Source organism: Lolium perenne, chromosome 1, assembly GCF_019359855.2.
Source record: "Lolium perenne isolate Kyuss_39 chromosome 1, Kyuss_2.0, whole genome shotgun sequence".
Lineage (NCBI taxonomy): Eukaryota > Viridiplantae > Streptophyta > Magnoliopsida > Poales > Poaceae > Lolium > Lolium perenne.
In genome coordinates, this window is record NC_067244.2 from 225,568,004 (window position 1) to 225,587,202 (window position 19,199).

Consider the following 19,199-nt stretch of genomic DNA (forward strand, 5'->3'; position numbering starts at 1 on the left):
CTACTCTTTGTTGAATATCATGTGAGTTGCTATGCATGTCCGTCTTGTCTGAAGTAAGGAAGATTTACCGCTAGAATGGTTAGAGCATGCATAATGTTAGAGAAGAACATTGGGCCGCTAACTAAAGCCATGATCCATGGTGGAAGTTTCAGTTTTGGACAAATATCCTCAATCTCATATGAGAAAATTAATAATTGTTGAATGCGTATGCATAAAAGAGGAGTTCATTATCTGTTATCTATGTTGTCCCGGTATGGATGTCTAAGTTGAGAATAATCAATAGCGAGAAATCCAATGCGAGCTTTCTCCTTAGACCTTTGTACAGGCGGCATAGAGGTACCCCTTTGTGACACTTGGTTAAAACATATGTATTGCGATGATAATCCAGGTAATCCGAGCTAATTAGGACAAGGTGCGGGCACTATTAGTATACTACGCATGAGGCTTGCAACTTGTAGGATATAATTTACATAACACATATGCTTTATTACTACCGTTGACAAAATTGTTTCTTGTTTTCAAAACCAAAGCTCTAGCACAAATATAGCAATCAATGCTTCCCTCTGCGAAGGGCCTTTCTTTTACTTTTATGTTGAGTCAGTTCACCTATTTCTCTCTATCTCAAGAAGCAAACACTTGTGTGAACTGTGCATTGATTCCTACATACTTGCATATTGCACTTGTTATATTACTCTATGTTGACAATATCCATGAGATATGCATGTTACAAGTTGAAAGCAACCGCTGAAACTTAATCTTCCTTTGTGTTGCTTCAATACCTTTACTTTGAATTATTGCTTTATGAGTTAACTCGTATGCAAGACTTATTGATGCTTGTCTTGAAGTACTATTCATGAAAAGTCTTTGCTATGTGATTCATTTGTTTACTCATGTCATTTACCATTGTTTGGATCGCTGCATTCATTACATATGCTTACAATAGTATGATCAAGGTTATGATGGCATGTCACTTCAGAAATTATCTTTGTTATCGTTTACCTGCTCGGGACGAGCAGAAACTAAGCTTGGGGATGCTGGTACGTCTCCGACGTATCGATAATTTCTTATGTTCCATGCCACATTATTGATGATATCTACATGTTTTATGCATACTTTATGTCATATTTATGCATTTTCTGGCACTAACCTATTAACGAGATGCCGAAGAGTCAGTTGCTGTTTTCTGCTGTTTTTGGTTTCAGAAATCCTAGTAAGGAAATATTCTCGGAATTGGACGAAATCAACGCCCAGGGGCCTATTTTCAGACGAAGCTTCCAGAAGACCGAAGATGATACGAAGTGGGGCCACGAGCTGGCGACACACTAGGGCGGCGCGGCCCAAGCCCTGGCCGCGCCGACCTAGCTTGTGGGGCCCTCGTGTGGCCCCCTGACCTATCTCCTCCGCCTACTTATAGCCTTCGTCGCGAAACCCCCAGTACCGAGAGCCACGATACGGAAAACCTTCCAGAGACGCCGCCGCCAATCCCATCTCGGGGGATTCAGGAGATCGCCTCCGGCACCATGCCGGAGAGGGGAATCATCTCCCGGAGGACTCTTCACCGCCATGGTCGCCTCCGGAGTGATGAGTGAGTAGTTCACCCCTGGACTATGGGTCCATAGCAGTAGCTAGATGGTCGTCTTCTCCTAATTGTGCTTCATTGTCGGATCTTGTGAGCTGCCTAACATGATCAAGATCATCTATCTGTAATGCTATATGTTGTGTTTGTTGGGATCCGATGGATAGAGAATACTATGCTATGTTGATTATCAATCTATTACCTATGTGTTGTTTATGATCTTGCATGCTCTCCGTTATTAGTAGAGGCTCTGGCCAAGTTTTTACTCTTAACTCCAAGAGGGAGTATTTATGCTCGATAGTGTGTTCATGCCTCCATTAAATCTGGGACAGTGACAGAAAGTTCTAAGGTTGTGGATGTGCTGTTGCCACTAGGGATAAAACATCGATGCTATATCCGAGGATGTAGTTATTGATTACATTACACACCATACTTAATGCAATTGTCTGTTGTTTTCAACTTAATACTGGAAGGGGTTCGAATGATAACCTGAAGGTGGACTTTTTAGGCATAGATGCATGCTGTGTAGCGGTCTATGTACTTTGTCGTAATGCCCAATTAAATCTCACAATATTCATCATATCATGTATGTGCATTGTCATGCCCTCTCTATTTGTCAATTGCCCAACTGTAATTTGTTCACCCAACATGCTATTTATCTTATGGGAGAGACACCACTAGTGAAATGTGGACCCCGGTCCATTCTTTTAATCGAATACAATCTACTGCAATTGTTCTACTGTTTTCTACAAACAATCATCATCCACACTATACATCTAATCATTTGTTACAGCAAGCTGATGTCTACGCCCCCTCCTTTTCCTGTAGACAGTGTTGGGCCTCCAAGAGCAGAGGTTTGTAGAACAGCAGCAAGTTTTCCCTTAAGTGGATCACCCAAGGTTTATCGAACTCAGGGAGGAAGAGGTCAAAGATATCCCTCTCATGCAACCCTGCAACCACAAAGCAAGAAGTCTCTTGTGTCCCCAACACACCTAATAGGTGCACTAGTTCAGCGAAGAGATAGTGAAATACAGGTGGTATAAATAAGTAGTAGCAACAGCACCAGAAAAGTGCTTTGCCCAGGACAGTAAACAAGCAGTAGTAACGCAGCAGTAGTAACGCAGTAAAACAGTAAACAAGCAGCGATAGCAGTATTTAGGAACAAGGCCTAGGGATCATACTTTCACTAGTGGACACTCTCAACATTGATCACATAACAGAATAGATAAATGCATACTCTACACTCTTTTGTTGGATGATGAACACCACTAATTGCGTAGGATTACACGAACCCTCAATGCCGGAGTTAACAAGCTCCACAATTCAATGTTCATATTTAAATAACCTTAGAGTGTAAGATAGATCAACACAACTAAACCAAGTACTAACGTAGCATGCACACTGTCACCTTCATGCTAAGAAAGGAGGCATAGATCACATCAACACTATCATAGCAATAGTTAACTTCATAATCTACAAGAGATCATAATCATAGCCTACGCCAAGTACTAACACGGATGCACACACTGTCACCATTACACCGTGCAGGAGGAATAGAACTACTTTAATAACATCACTAGAGTAGCACATAGATAAATTGTGATACAAAACACATTGCAATCATAAAGAGATATAAATAAGCACTTCACTATGCCATTCATAACAGTGAATAAGTATTCTGTGAAATATAGCCTAAGAGACCCACACGGTGCACACACTGTCACCTTTACACACGTGGGACAAGGAGTCTCCGGAGATCACATAAGTAAAATTCACTTGACTAGCATAACGACATCTAGATTACAAGCATCATCATATGAATCTCAATCATGTAAGGCAGCTCATGAGATTATTGTATTGAAGTACATAGGAGAGAGATGAACCACATAGCTACCGGTACAGCCCCGAGCCTCGATGGAGAACTACTCCCTCCTCATGGGAGACGGCAGCGGTGATGAAGATGGCGGTGGTGTCGATGGAGGAGCCTTCCGGGGGCACTTCCCCGTCCCGGCGGCGTGCCGGAACAGAGACTCCTGTCCCCCAGATCTTGGCTTCGCGATGGCGGCGGCTCTGGAAGGTTTCTCGTACCGTGGCTTTTTCGTATCGAGGTTTTAGGTCCAAGGGCTTTATATAGGCGAAGAGGCGGCGTGAGGAGGTCGAAGGGGCGATGACACTATAGGGGGGCGCGGGCCCCCCCTTGGCCGCGCCGGCCTAGGGTTTGGTGGGCCTGTGCCCCCTCCCTGGCGGTTCTCGTGTGTTCTGGATGCTTCCGGGCAAAATAGGAACCTGGGCGTTGATTTCGTCCGATTCCGAGAATATTTCGTTACTAGGATTTCTGAAACCAAAAACAGCAGAAACAAAGAATCGGCACTTCGGCATCTTGTTAATAGGTTAGTTCCAGAAAATGCACGAATATGACATAAAGTGTGCACAAAACATGTAGATATCATCAATAATGTGGCATGGAACATAAGAAATTATCGATACGTCGGAGACGTATCAGCATCCCTAAGCTTAGTTTCTGCTCGTCCCGAGCAGGTAAACGATAACAAAGATAATTTCTGGAGTGACATGCCATCATAACCTTGATCATACTATTTGTAAGCATATGTAGTGAATGCAGCGATCAAAACAATGGTAAATGACATGAGTAAACAAATGAATCATAAAGCAAAGACTTTTCATGAATAGTACTTCAAGACAAGCATCAATAAGTCTTGCATAAGAGTTAACTCGTAAAGCAATAATTCATAGTAGAAGCATTGAAGCAACACAATGGAAGATGAAGTTTCAGCGGTTGCTTTCAACTTGTAACATGTATATCTCATGGATATTGTCAACATAGAGTAATATAATAAGTGCAATATGCAAGTATGTAGGAATCAATGCACAGTTCACACAAGTGTTTGCTTCTTGAGGTGGAGAGAAATAGGTGAACTGACTCAACAATAAAAGTAAAAGAATGGTCCTTCAAAGAGGAAAGCATCGATTGCTATATTTGTGCTAGAGCTTTGGTTTTGAAAACAAGAAACAATTTTGTCAACGGTAGTAATAAAGCATATGTATCATGTAAATTATATCTTACAAGTTGCAAGCCTCATGCATAGTATACTAATAGTGCCCGCACCTTGTCCTAATTAGCTTGGACTACCGGGATCATCGCAATGCACATGTTTTAACCAAGTGTCACAAAGGGGTACCTCTATGCCGCCTGTACAAAGGTCTAAGGAGAAAGCTCGCATTGGATTTCTCGCTATTGATTATTCTCAACTTAGACATCCATACCGGGACAACATAGACAACAGATAATGGACTCCTCTTTTATACATAAGCATGTAACAACAATTAATTTTCTCATATGAGATTGAGGATATTGTCCAAAACTGAAACTTCCACCATGGATCATGGCTTTAGTTAGCGGCCCAATGTTCTTCTCTAACAATATGCATGCTTAACCATAAGGTGGTAGATCTCCCTTACTTCAGACAAGACGAACATGCATAGCAACTCACATGATATTCAACAAAGAATAGTTGATGGCGTCCCCAGTGAACATGGTTATCGCACAACAAGCAACTTAATAAGAGATAAAGTGCATAAGTACATATTCAATACCACAATAGTTTTTAAGCTATTTGTCCCATGAGCTATATATTGTAAAGGTGAAGAATGGAAATTTAAAGGTAGCACTCAAGCAATTTACTTTGGAATGGCGGAGAAATACCATGTAGTAGGTAGGTATGTTGGACACAAATGGCATAGTGGTTGGCTCAAGTATTTTGGATGCATGAGAAGTATTCCCTCTCGATACAAGGTTTAGGCTAGCAAGGCTATTTGAAACAAACACAAGGATGAAGCGGTGCAGCAAAACTCACATAAAAGACATATTGAAAACATTATAAGACTCTACACCGTCTTCTTTGTTGTTCAAACTCAATACTAGAAATTATCTAGACCTTAGAGAGACCAAATATGCAAACCAAATTTTAGCATGCTCTATGTATTTCTTCATTAATAGGTGCAAAGTATATGATGCAAGAGCTTAAACATGAGCACAACAATTGCCAAGTATCACATTATCCAAGACATTATAGCAATTTACTACATGTATCATTTTCCAATTCCAACCATATAACAATTTAACGAAGCAGAAACTTCGCCATGAATACTATGAGTAGAGCCTAAGGACATACTTGTCCATATGCTACAGCGGGGCGTGTCTCTCTCCCACAAAGTGAATGCTAAGATCCATTTTATTCAAACAAAACAAAAACAAAAACAAATCGACGCTCCAAGCAAAGCACATAAGATGTGATGGAATAAAAATATAGTTTCAGGGGAGGAACCTGATAATGTTGTCGATGAAGAATGGGATGCCTTGGGCATCCCCAAGCTTAGACGCTTGAGTCTTCTTAATATATGCAGGGGTGAACCACCGGGGCATCCCCAAGCTTAGAGCTTTCACTCTTCTTGATCATAGTATATCATCCTCCTCTCTTGACCCTTGAAAACTTCCTTCACACCAAACTTCTCACAAACTTCATTAGAGGGGTTAGTACATAATCAAAAACTCACATGTTCAGAGGTGACACAATCATTCTTAACACTTCTGGACATTGCTCAAAGCTACTGGAAGGTAATGGAACAAAGAAATCCACCCAACACAGCGAAAGAAGCAATGCGAAATAAAAGGCAGAATCTGTCAAAACAGAACAGTCCGTAAAGATGAATTTTTAATAAATACTTACGTTGCTCAGATCAGAAAACTCAAAACTAATGAAAGTTGCGTACATATCTGAGGAACACGCACGTAAATTGGCATATTTTTCTGAGTTACCTACAGAGAAAACAGCCCAGATTCGTGACAGATAGAAATCTGTTTCTGCGCAGAAATCCAAATCTAGTATCAACCTTCGATTAGAGGCTTCACTTGGCACAACGAAACACAAAACTAAGATAAGGAGAGGTTGCTACAGTAGTAAACAACTTCCAAGACACAAATATAAAACAAAGTACTGTAGCAAAATAACACATGGGTTATCTCCCAAGAAGTTCTTTCTTTTTAGCCGTTAAGATGGGCTCAGCAGTTTTAATGATGCACTCGCGAGAAGTAGTATTTGAAGCAAAAGAGAGCATCAAGAGGCAAATTCAAAACACATTTAAGTCTAACATGCTTCCTATGCATAGGAATCTTGTACATAAACAAGTTCATGAAGAGCAAAGTAACAAGCATAGGAAGATAAAACAAGTGTAGCTTCAAAAATTTCAGCACATAGAGAGGTATTTTAGTAACATGAAAATTTCCACAACCATATTTTCCTCTCTCATAATAACTTTCAGTAGTATCATGAGCAAACTCAACAATATAACTATCACATAAAGCATTCTTATCATGAGTCTCATGCATAAAATTATTACTCTCCACATAAGCATAGTCAATTTTATTAGTTGTAGCGGGAGCAAATTCAACAAAGTAGCTATCATTATTATTCTCATCATCAAATATAGGAGGCATATTGTAATCATAATCAAATTTATCCTCCATAACAGGTGGTACCAAAAGACTACTATCATTATAATAATCATAAATAGGAGGCAAAGTATCATCAAAGTAAATTTTCTCCTCAATTCTTGGGGGACTAAAAAGATCATGCTCATCAAAACCAGCTTCCCCAAGCTTAGAATTTTCCATATCATTAGCAACAATGGTGTTCAAAGTGTTCATATTAATATGTTCCATAGGTTTTTTAATTTTCGGATCAAACCATCCATGTCTTAAATCAGGAAATAGAGTAAAAAGCTCATTGTTGTCCATTATGCCTTACTAGTGTAAACAAGAAACAAAAAGATGCAATTGCAGGATCTAAAGGAAATAGCTTCGAGTACTTACAATCGCCGGAAAATAGCTTGGTAGCCGAGGTCCGGAGTGTGAGTACCTTTTACCTTTCCTCCCCGGCAACAGCGCCAGAAAATAGCTTGATGTCTACGCCCCCTCCTTTTCCTGTAGACAGTGTTGGGCCTCCAAGAGCAGAGGTTTGTAGAACAGCATCAAGTTTTCCCTTAAGTGGATCACCCAAGGTTTATCGTACTCAGGGAGGAAGAGGTCAAAGATATCCCTCTCATGCAACCCTGCAACCACAAAGCAAGAAGTCTCTTGTGTCCCCAACACACCTAATAGGTGCACTAGTTCGGCGAAGAGATAGTGAAATACAAGTGGTATAAATAAGTAGTAGCAACAGCACCAGAAAAGTGCTTTGCCCAGGACAGTAAACAAGCAGTAGTAACGCAGCAGTAGTAACGCAGTAAAATAGTAAACAAGCAGCGATAGCAGTATTTAGGAACAAGGCCTAGGGATCATACTTTCACTAGTGGACACTCTCAACATTGATCACATAACAGAATAGATAAATGCATACTCTACACTCTTTTGTTGGATGATGAACACCACTAATTGCGTAGGATTACACGAACCCTCAATGCCGGAGTTAACAAGCTCCACAATTCAATGTTCATATTTAAATAACCTTAGAGTGTAAGATAGATCAACACAACTAAACCAAGTACTAACGTAGCATGCACACTGTCACCTTCATGCTAAGAAAGGAGGCATAGATCACATCAACACTATCATAGCAATAGTTAACTTCATAATCTACAAGAGATCATAATCATAGCCTACGCCAAGTACTAACACGGATGCACACACTGTCACCATTACACCGTGCAGGAGGAATAGAACTACTTTAATAACATCACTAGAGTAGCACATAGATAAATTGTGATACAAAACACATTGCAATCATAAAGAGATATAAATAAGCACTTCACTATGCCATTCATAACAGTGAATACGTATTCTGTGAAATATAGCCTAAGAGACCCACACGGTGCACACACTGTCACCTTTACACACGTGGGACAAGGAGTCTCCGGAGATCACATAAGTAAAATTCACTTGACTAGCATAACGACATCTAGATTACAAGCATCATCATATGAATCTCAATCATGTAAGGCAGCTCATGAGATTATTGTATTGAAGTACATAGGAGAGAGATGAACCACATAGCTACCGGTACAGCCCCGAGCCTCGATGGAGAACTACTCCCTCCTCATGGGAGACAGCAGCGGTGATGAAGATGGCGGTGGTGTCGATGGAGGAGCCTTCCGGGGGCACTTCCCCGTCCCGGCGGCGTGCCGGAACAGAGACTCCTGTCCCCCAGATCTTGGCTTCGCGATGGCGGCGGCTCTGGAAGGTTTCTCGTACCGTGGCTTTTTCGTATCGAGGTTTTAGGTCCAGGGGCTTTATATAGGCGAAGAGGCGGCGTGAGGAGGTCGAAGGGGCGACGACACTATAGGGGGGCGCGGCCCCCCCTTGGCCGCGCCGGCCTAGGGTTTGGTGGGCCTGTGCCCCCTCCCTGGCGGTTCTCGTGTGTTCTGGATGCTTCCGGGCAAAATAGGAACCTGGGCGTTGATTTCGTCCGATTCCGAGAATATTTCGTTACTAGGATTTCTGAAACCAAAAACAGCAGAAACAAAGAATCGGCACTTCGGCATCTTGTTAATAGGTTAGTTCCAAAAAATGCACGAATATGACATAAAGTGTGCACAAAACATGTAGATATCATCAATAATGTGGCATGGAACATAAGAAATTATCGATACGTCGGAGACGTATCACAAGCCGGTGAGATTGACAACCTCACTGTTTCGTTGGGGCAAAGTACTTTGGTTGTGTTGTGCAGGTTCCACGTTGGCGCCGGAATCCCTGGTGTTGCGCCGCACTACATCTCGCCGCCATCAACCTTCAACGTGCTTCTTGGCTCCTACTGGTTCGATAAACCTTGGTTTCTTTCTGAGGGAAAACTTGCAGCTGTACGCATCACACCTTCCTCTTGGGGTTCCCAACGGACGCGTGCTGTACGCGTATCAACCTTTTCTAAATACTTGTGGAGCTGTTATAGATTGCAAGAAAAGAGAAAATTTTGACTAAATTTGCTGGTGAATCTTATGAGTTTAATTTCTCTAAATTTGCCAAAACTCCTTATAAAGCTGATTCGCCTAATAATGATTTTAGAGTTGAACAGTGTGCATCTATTGCTCTTGCTCCTAATAATCATTTGCAGCAACATTTGGAGAATAGTGAGAGTGAAGTTTTTAGGGAAGAAAGAAATGAGCTTGATGAAATTTTCCTTCGTCAACCTATTATTAAACATGATTTACCGGTAGAAGATCTAGGTACAACACCACCACCAAAGGAAGATCCTGTTTTTGATTTAAAACCATTGCCTGATAATCTTAAATATGCTCATATTGATGATAAGAAAATATATCCTGTTATTATTAGTTCTAAGCTTTCAGAGATTGAAGAAGAAAGGTTATTGGAAATATTGAAGAAACACCGAGGAGCTATTGGCTACACTCTTGATGACTTGAAGGGGATTTCTCCCTCTATTTGCCAACATGTCATTAATATGGAAGATGATGCAAAGCCTGTTGTTGAACATCAGCGTCGTCTAATTCTTAAGATGAAGGATGTGGTAAGAAATGAGGTATTAAAACTTCTTGAAGCTGGTATTATATATGCTATTGCTGATAGTAGATGGGTTAGTCCTGTGCATTGTGTTCCTAAGACAGGAGGAATGACTGTTGTGCCTAATGATAATGATGAGCTCATACCTCAAAGAGTAGTTGTAGAGCATAGAATGTGCATTGATTACCGAAAAGTTAATAAGGTTATTAAGAAAGATCATTACCCTTTACCTTTTATTGATCAAATGTTAGAAAGGTTGTCTAAAAATACTCATTTTTGCTTTCTTGATGGATATTCTGGGTTTTCACAAATTGCTGTTAAAACTAAGGATCAAGAGAAAACCACTTTCACTTGTCCCTATGGAACTTATGCTTATAGACGTATGCCTTTTGGTTTATGTAATGCTCCTGCTACTTTTTAAAGATGCATGTCTGCTATTTTTCATGGCTTTTGCGAGAATCTTGTGGAGGTATTCATGGATGATTTTTCTGTCTATGGGAATTCTTTTGATAATTGCTTGCGGAACCTCGATAAAGTTTTGCAGAGAAACTAACCTTGTTCTTAATTGGGAGAGATGCCACTTTATGGTTAATGAAGGAATTGTATTGGGACATAAAATTTCCGAGAGAGGAATTGAAGTTGATAGAGCTAAGGTTGAAGCAATTGAGAAGATGCCCTATCCTAGGGATGTTAAAGGTATTCGTAGTGTTCTTGGTCATGCTGGGTTTTATAGGAGGTTTATTAAAGATTTCTCGAAGATATCAAAACCTCTTACTAATCTTCTTCAAAAAGATGTACCTTTTGTTTTTGATGATGATTGTAAGGAAGCTTTTGAAACTCTAAAGAAAGCCTTAACAACTGCTCCTATAGTTGAACCTCCTGATTGGAACTTACCTTTTGAAATTATGTGTGATGCTAGTGATTTTGCTGTAGGCGTTGTTCTTGGACAACGAGTAGATAAAAAATTGAATGTTATTCATTATGCTAGTAAAACTCTTGATGCTGCTCAAAGAAATTATGCTACAACCGAAAAGGAATTGTTAGCTGTAGTCTTTGCTTGTGACAAGTTTAGATCTTATATTGTTGATTCAAAAGTTACAATTCATACTAATCATGTTGCAATTAGATACCTAATGCAAAAGAAAGATGCTAAGCCAAGGCTTATTAGATGGGTGCTTCTGTTGCAAGAATTTGATTTGCATATTGTAGATAGGAAAGGTGTTGATAATCCTGTTGCTGATAATTTGTCTAGATTGGAAAATATTGCTTATGATCCTGTTCCTGTTAATGATAGTTTTCCAAATGAACAGTTGGCTGTAATAAAGGTGAGCTCGTGAGATAGCCCTTGGTATGCTGATTATGCTAACTTTATTGTTTCCAAGTACTTGCCTCCAACCTTTTCAGCCCAGCAACGGAGGAAATTCTTTTATGACTTGAGGCATTATTTTTTGGATGACCCACACTTATATAAAGAAGGAGTGGATGGTATTCTGCGAAGATGTGTTCCCGAATATGAACAACAAGCTAGAGATATTGAGTAAATGCCATGGTAGTGCTTATGGAGGACATCACACCGGAGATAGAACCGCGCAAAAGGTTCTACAATCAGGTTTTTATTGGCCAACTCTCTTCAAGGATGCAAGGAAGTTTATTTTATCTTGTGATGAATGTCAGAGGGTTGGTAATATCTCCAGACGCAATGAAATGCCTATGAATTATACTCTTGTTATTGAACCATTTGATTGTTGGGGATTTGACTTCATGGGACCTTTTCCCTCTTCAGAAGGTAACACTCATATACTTGTCGCTGTTGATTATGTTACTAAATGGGTGGAAGCCATACCCACAAAAAGTGCTGATGGTGAGACCTCTCTAAGAATGCTTTTAGATATTATTTTTCCTAGATTTGGAATTCCTAGATATATTATGACTGATGGAGGTTCTCATTTTATTCATGGTGGTTTTAGAAAAACTCTTGCTAAATATGGTATTAATCATGGAATTGCTTCTGCTTATCATCCTCAAACTAGTGGGCAAGTAGAATTATCAAATAGAGAGATCAAATCTATCTTGCAAAAGACTGTTAATAAATCTAGAAAGAACTGGGCTAGTAAATTGAAGGAAGCACTATGGGCTTATAGAACTGCTTATAAAAATCCCATGAGTATGTCACCGTATAAAATGGTTTATGGAAAAGCTTGTCATTTACCTTTAGAACTAGAGCACAAAGCTTATTGGGTTGTAAGAGAACTAAATAAAGATCCTAAACTTGCCGGTAAGAAGAGATTGCTACAACTGAGTTCTCTAGATGAATGGAGAAGTGAAGCTTATGAAAATGCTAAACTCTTTAAAGAGAAAGTTAAGAAATGGCATGATAGAAGAATTATCAAAAGAGAATTTAATATTGGGGATAAAGTCCTATTGTATCGGTATCGTCTCAGATTCTTTGCAGGGAAATTACTCTCAAAATGGGAAGGACCATATGTCGTTGAGGAGGTATATCGTTCAGGAGCAATTAAAATTAGTTCTCTCCAAGGTGATGCCACACAAGTGGTGAATGGACAAAGACTCAAGCATTATATCTCAGGTGATTCTTATAATGAAGATGTTGATGTTATTCGAGTGGAAACTCCGGAAGCTTTCATCAAAGGACAAATTGACAGTCCGGCAGAATTCGACTTTGAATAGGTAATGATCGGTAATAAAAAGTTCGCGTTTTACTTTCCGAACAATGTTTTTGCTGTTTTTGGAAAATATGAAAAATTACGAGATAGAAACGGAGTGGAGGAGACGCACGAGGGCGTGCCCTCATAGGCCGGCGCGGCCCCAGCCTGGCCGCGCCGCCCTATGAGGTGGGTCCCTCGTGGCCCCTCTCCGACTCCGGTTCGACCTGGTATTTTCCTTGTGTCGTAAAAATTCCTGCTATATAATCCCCCGGACTCCTGGAGGTCCGTATATCGTTTTCTCGACGTGTTTTGTTTCGAGCTGTTTCTGCCAGGATCTGTTTTCAATCTAGAAGCACCATGGTCTCCAACAACAAGGGCAAGGGGCTTTCGGATGAAGATATTCAAGATCCCGAGTGGAAAGAGGTGGACGAGAGCGTCAAGGAAGAAGATGAAGAAGAAGTGGAGGAAGACTCGCGTGCGTACCCGCGTGCTGCCATCGCAAGCATCGAGGTGGTGGAAAACCCTTTCAGTGCCAAGAGGAGCGCAAGAATTCGCACCGGAGGAAGGGTTCCACGTCACTACCTAGCTCCAAAGACATCTTCTCCAGGCACTTACCATCCCTTCCGCAATCTAATTTGCAATAGTCAAATTGAAAGGACTCCCAAGGCAGCATTGCCTAGCAATTGGGATATAGATCGTTCTAACACTGCAGGAAGGATGAAGCCTGAAGCTGAAGAGTGGGGGAATAACTCCAAGAGTTGGGACTCGCCGTCGGACATACTTCTTAGCTGCGTCGAGCACAATTCGGAGATGATCCGCAACCTCATGTACAAGATTGATGAGTTTCAGGAGCTTGTTGAGAAGCTTGTCAAGAATGCATCACCACCACCGCCGAAGGAGTAATTCATCATCGGTATTGGCATCCCCTTGGTTTGTTCCAAGCTTGGGGGAGTGCCGCGGTATCACATCATCACTATCTTTTACTTATTACTATTAAGTAGTGGCATATCATGAGTAGGGAAGTTATCATATAAGATGGGTTGAGGTGTGGAAGTATCTCTCCTTTAGTTGGTTGTCTATGTATCCCTTGGTGTGAGTTATCGTTATGGAATATTAATGAGAAGTTTTATCATTTACATATTGCACATCTTATTTTAGTTTGCAATTTCTATTGTATGATTGATCTTGTTATTAGTATTGGTATCACTTTGGGAGCATTGAATAAATATATTTGGTTTTGGCAAACTTAGCATTGGTCAATAGCAACAACACTTCGAGGTTTAGTAGAAAAGAGAAATACATGTAGTTGTTTCGTTGTCTTTCTTTCTTGTTAGCTCTTAGCTTATTATTCTGAAGTTAAAATTGTTTGTGCTTACAAGGAAGATGCATGATTGTTTCTATCACATGTATATTTATTTGTTTCCCTCAAATCTTATGCTTGCTAATTAACCTTGCTAGCCAAAAACCTGTACTGAGAGGGAATACTTCTCATGCATCCAAACCTTAACCCAAACCTATGCCATTTGTGTCCACCATACGTACCTACTACATGGTATTTCCTGCCATTCCAAGTAAATACTTCGTGTGCTACCTTTAAATAATTCAAAATTTATCATCCCTTATTTGTGTCAATGTTTTATAGCTCATGAGGAAGTATGTGGTGTTTTATCTTTCAATCTTGTTGGGAAACTTTCAACAATGGACTAGTGGCTTTGTCCGCTTATCCAATAATTTTGCAAAAAGAGCTGGCAATGGGGTTCCCAGCCCCGATTAATTAACTTTCATAATTTTACAAATAGACACTCCTCCATGGTATGTGATTGTTGGAAGGCACCCGAGGATTCGGTTAGCCATGGCTTGAGAAAGCAAAGGTGGGGAGGAGTGTCATCTAAATAAAACTAAAATAAAAAGGTACTCCTTCATGGTATGAGATTGTTGGCAGGCACCCGAGGATTCGGTTAGCCGTGGTTTGTGAAAGCAAAGGTTGGAAGGAGTGTCAACCAAAAATAAAACTTTATGGGAGCCGCTCTTCGAGAGTTTGTCTGGCAAGGGGGTTATAGTACCCACTACCATTCGTTGACAACAACAAACACCTCTCAAAATTTTACTTTTATTCTCTTTATATGATTTCAAAACTGAAAAAGCTCTAGAACATGATTTAATCCCTGCTTCTCTCTGCGAAGGGCCTGTCTTTTACTTTATGTTGAGTCAGTAAACCTATTTCCCTCCATCTTAAGCAAGCTTTTGAGTTGTTATGATCAGACCATTTATATTGTGATTTACTTCATCATGCCTTTTACTCTTCCTTGTTTAGTACAAGTTTTATCTGAATGAATATAGCTTTGAAAGTTATCAATGATTATGAGAGATTATTATGATTGAGTATGCAAGTTGTGCCATATAAACTTTAACATGAGAGCGCTGCTCGATAGATAAGTACAATCTGTTAATTATTCTCTGACCAAGAACGAAGTTTGCCATCACCAATTATGATTTCTTATGCACTTTTATTTGTGATTACCTTCTACTTGTTCCAAGTTGAATTATATGAGGAAGTTGTTCACTAGAATGTCTTGTGTGAATTAATATGATGCTTCTTGTCCGTATTTTATTTATCGACTCTTCACTACATAAACATGTGGTCCTGTTTACCGAGTTCAGTTTCGCTTGGGGACAAGCGAAGTCTAAGCTTGGGGGGAGTTGATACGTCCATTTTGCATCACTATTTTATATCATAATTTACTGTTATTCATTGATATATTTCATATTTAGAGGTGATACTTATGTTATTTCATCTATTTTGCATGTTTCATGATTATTGGAGGATCGCGCACCGGAGTCAGGATTCTGCTGGAAAAAGCGCCGTCAGAATGCAGTATTTCGGAAGATCAACAATTGACGGAAATTATACGAAAAATCCTATTTTTCCAGAAGACGAAGAGAGCCAAAAGGGGGAGCCGAGGAGGGCCGCCATGGGCCCCCCTCATAGGCCGGCGCGGGCCCTGCCCTGGCCGCGCCGCCATGTGGGGAGGGGGCCCACAACCCCCTCTGGCCTCCTCTCCTTCGCGTACATCTTCGTCCCGAAAACCTAAACTCCAGAGGATAGTCGCGAAGAGTCACAGCCGCCTCTGCGGGGCGGAAAACACCAGAGAGAAAAGAGCTCTCCGGGAGGCTGAAATCTGCCGGGGAAATTCCCTCCCGGAGGGGGAAATCGACGCCATCGTCACCGTCATCGAGCTGGACATCATCTCCATCACCATCACCATCATCTCCATCATCATTACCGCCGTCTCCACCGCTGCACCTCGTCACCGCTGTAACAATTTGGGTTGGATCTTGATTGTTTGATAGGGGAAACTCTCCCGGTATTGATTTCTACTTGTTATTGATGCTATTGAGTGAAACCATTGAACCAAGGTTTATGTTCAGATTGTTACTCATCATCATATCACCTCTGATCATGTTCCATATGATCTCTCGTGAGTAGTTCGTTTAGTTCTTGAGGACATGGGTGAAGTCTAAATGTTAGTAGTGAATTATGGTTGAGTAATATTCAATGTTATGATATTTAAGTTGTGGTGTTATTCTTCTAGTGGTGTCATGTGAACGTCGACTACATGATACTTCACCTTTATGGGCCTAGGGGAATACATCTTGTACTCGTTTGCCAATTGTGGGGTTGCCGGAGTGACAGAAACCTAAACCCCCGTTGGTATATCGATGCAGGAGGGATAGCAGGATCTCAGAGTTTAAGGCTGTGGTTAGATTTATCTTAATTACTTTCTTGTAGTTGCGGATGCTTGCAAGGGGTATACTCACAAGTATGTATTAGTCCTAGGAAGGGCGGTGCATTAGCATAGGTTCACCCACACAACACTTATCAAAATAATGAAGATTAATTAGCTATATGAAGCGAAAGCACTAGACTAAATTCCCGTGTGTCCTCAAGAATGTTTGGTCATTATAAGTAAACAAACCGGCTTGTCCTTTGTGCTAAAAAGGATTGGGCCACTCGCTGCAATTATTTCTCTCGCACTTTACTTACTCGTACTTTATTCATCTGTTACATCAAAACCCCCTGAATACTTGTCTGTGAGCATCTACAGCGAATCCTTCATCGAAACTGCTTGTCAACACCTTCTGCTCCTCGTTGGGATCGACATTCTTACTTATCGAAAATACTACGATACACCCCCTATACTTGTGGGTCATCAACTGCCACATCATCTTTTTTGCATGCATGAAATACATGATACTACCTATAATACTCCCATTGTGAATAATCTAAGATCATCACTACCAGAGAAAAATGTTGTGACTGCTATGGAAGGAGGATACATGGGAGGCAAGAGTCTGGAACATCCGACTATTATTGCTTTTCGTGCATCAACGTAACTTTAACTGCAATGCCTCATGTAACAATTGTTTATATGGGGAGTAAAACCTCTGTCTCTGTATCAACTGATGCAAGTTTTAAGAATATCCAGTTTACATCTACTTTATACACCCCACACCAGCCTCCCATGTCCACGGCGTTGCCGGGAGAGCAAAGACGGGGAAGGTTTTCGACTCTCAAGAGGTAGAAGGGAAGAGAGAAGGTGGGAGGAAGAAATGAGCACTCCAAAAAAATTACACTTGAATGACACATAGATAATGAAGATAAATTATGAAATGACCGCCCCTCACCCAAATTACACAATTCAAGTGTACCGATTATTAAATGTCGCACCCAACATCCAATTAGACTAATATAAATTCTTAATAACAGTGTACTCCCTCCGTTCCAAAATATAAGACGTCTAAGGATTAGTTAAAAATCAATGTTTTTAAAGTTTGACCAAATTTATACATAAAAATATAAATATTTACAATACTAAATCATTATCAATAGTTTCACCCTAAAGTATATTTTCTTAATATGCCAATTTGATATTGTAGATGTAAATATTTTTTTCTAAATATTTGGTCAAAATTTGTAAGGTTTGACTTTTGATCAATTCTTAGAGATCTTACATTTTGGGACGGAGGGAGTATAATTTTGTTGTACTAAATGCTTAGCTATCAAAGACATGACAAATAAGATGGTGTAGTGACTCGTGGGCAAACTACAGCAATGTGGCTGATAATGAGAGTGGCCTAACCGCCTAAGCTTAAGTGCACATGCACCGGCAGGACCCTTTTGTTAATTACGAATTAATGTTTAATAAGAGCTATGATCCAAAGCTGCTTTTATAATGCTAGTCTGTACTGTCAACAACGCGTTTGCTGGCCCTATGATCCAACCGAGTTCGCATCAGGTCGGCTGTGGTCTGACTTTAGGAACGTAGTACCTCCGTCGTGCAAAACCGATCGTCGCTCACGCTGACAGCATCCGCACGGCGGCCGGCGGCGAGCACACAGTGACACAAGGCACACGCAGCGCGGTGGCGGGTGGGTGCGCCTGCCCCGGCGATGGGGTGAAGCGAAAGAAATCTACTCTGTCGACTGACGGGAAGTGACCGGAGCGGAAGCAAAGAAGCGGAGATCCGAGATTCCAACCCGAGCGGCGGCGACCCGCTCGCTCATGCCCACTGTTGTATCCGTTTCAGAGAAAACAAGGCGCATATTTTTAGTGAAAAGTTAAAGTATATTAAATTTGACTAAATCTTTACACAAAAATGACACTATTTACCAGTGAAAGAATACAATATGAAAATACATCTTATGGTGAATTTGTTGATACATAATCCTATTTGATATTGCAGATACTATTTTATTTTGTCTCTATACTTAGTCAAACTTAAGCAATGTTGACTTTGACTAAATCTATATGCCTTGTTTTATGGAATGGAGGTAGTATAAGGAGATGGCCAATTCGTAAAGACAAAAAAATTACATAACTCTTCTTATTAATTACCGAGCGCACCAAGAGGAAGAGATAAAATTCAAATGCATTAGTGGAGAGAGGACAAGGAATAAGATAGACCTTATACTAGTTCCTAACAAAATATAAAAACTCTTCGCCCTTATAATCCCAAACGGAGGGAGCACTTTCTTCTTTTGAAAAAAAATAACCTAAATTTATCTAGATACGAGTATATATAGATATTTCTTTTTGCAAAAAATTCACCGATCTATTAATAATCATCAACAATAGTACAAAAAATTCTAAAAGTAAGAAAATACAAATAGTTCACCGGACCACCTAACGATGACTACAAACACTAGCGCGGGCCAAATGCACGCCACCGTCTTCGTCTTTCTATCACCGGAGCCGGGCAAATATTATCGTAGTAGCGCTTGTTGTATGAGACAAATAGGAAATCGTCGTGCTAAGACCTCAAAGGATCAACACACGAGAGAAACCATTGCCAATTCCGACAAACTTAGATTGGAAAAGACGGGCTTGAAGCCACACTAACAAACAAATACGAAAACCGGGTTT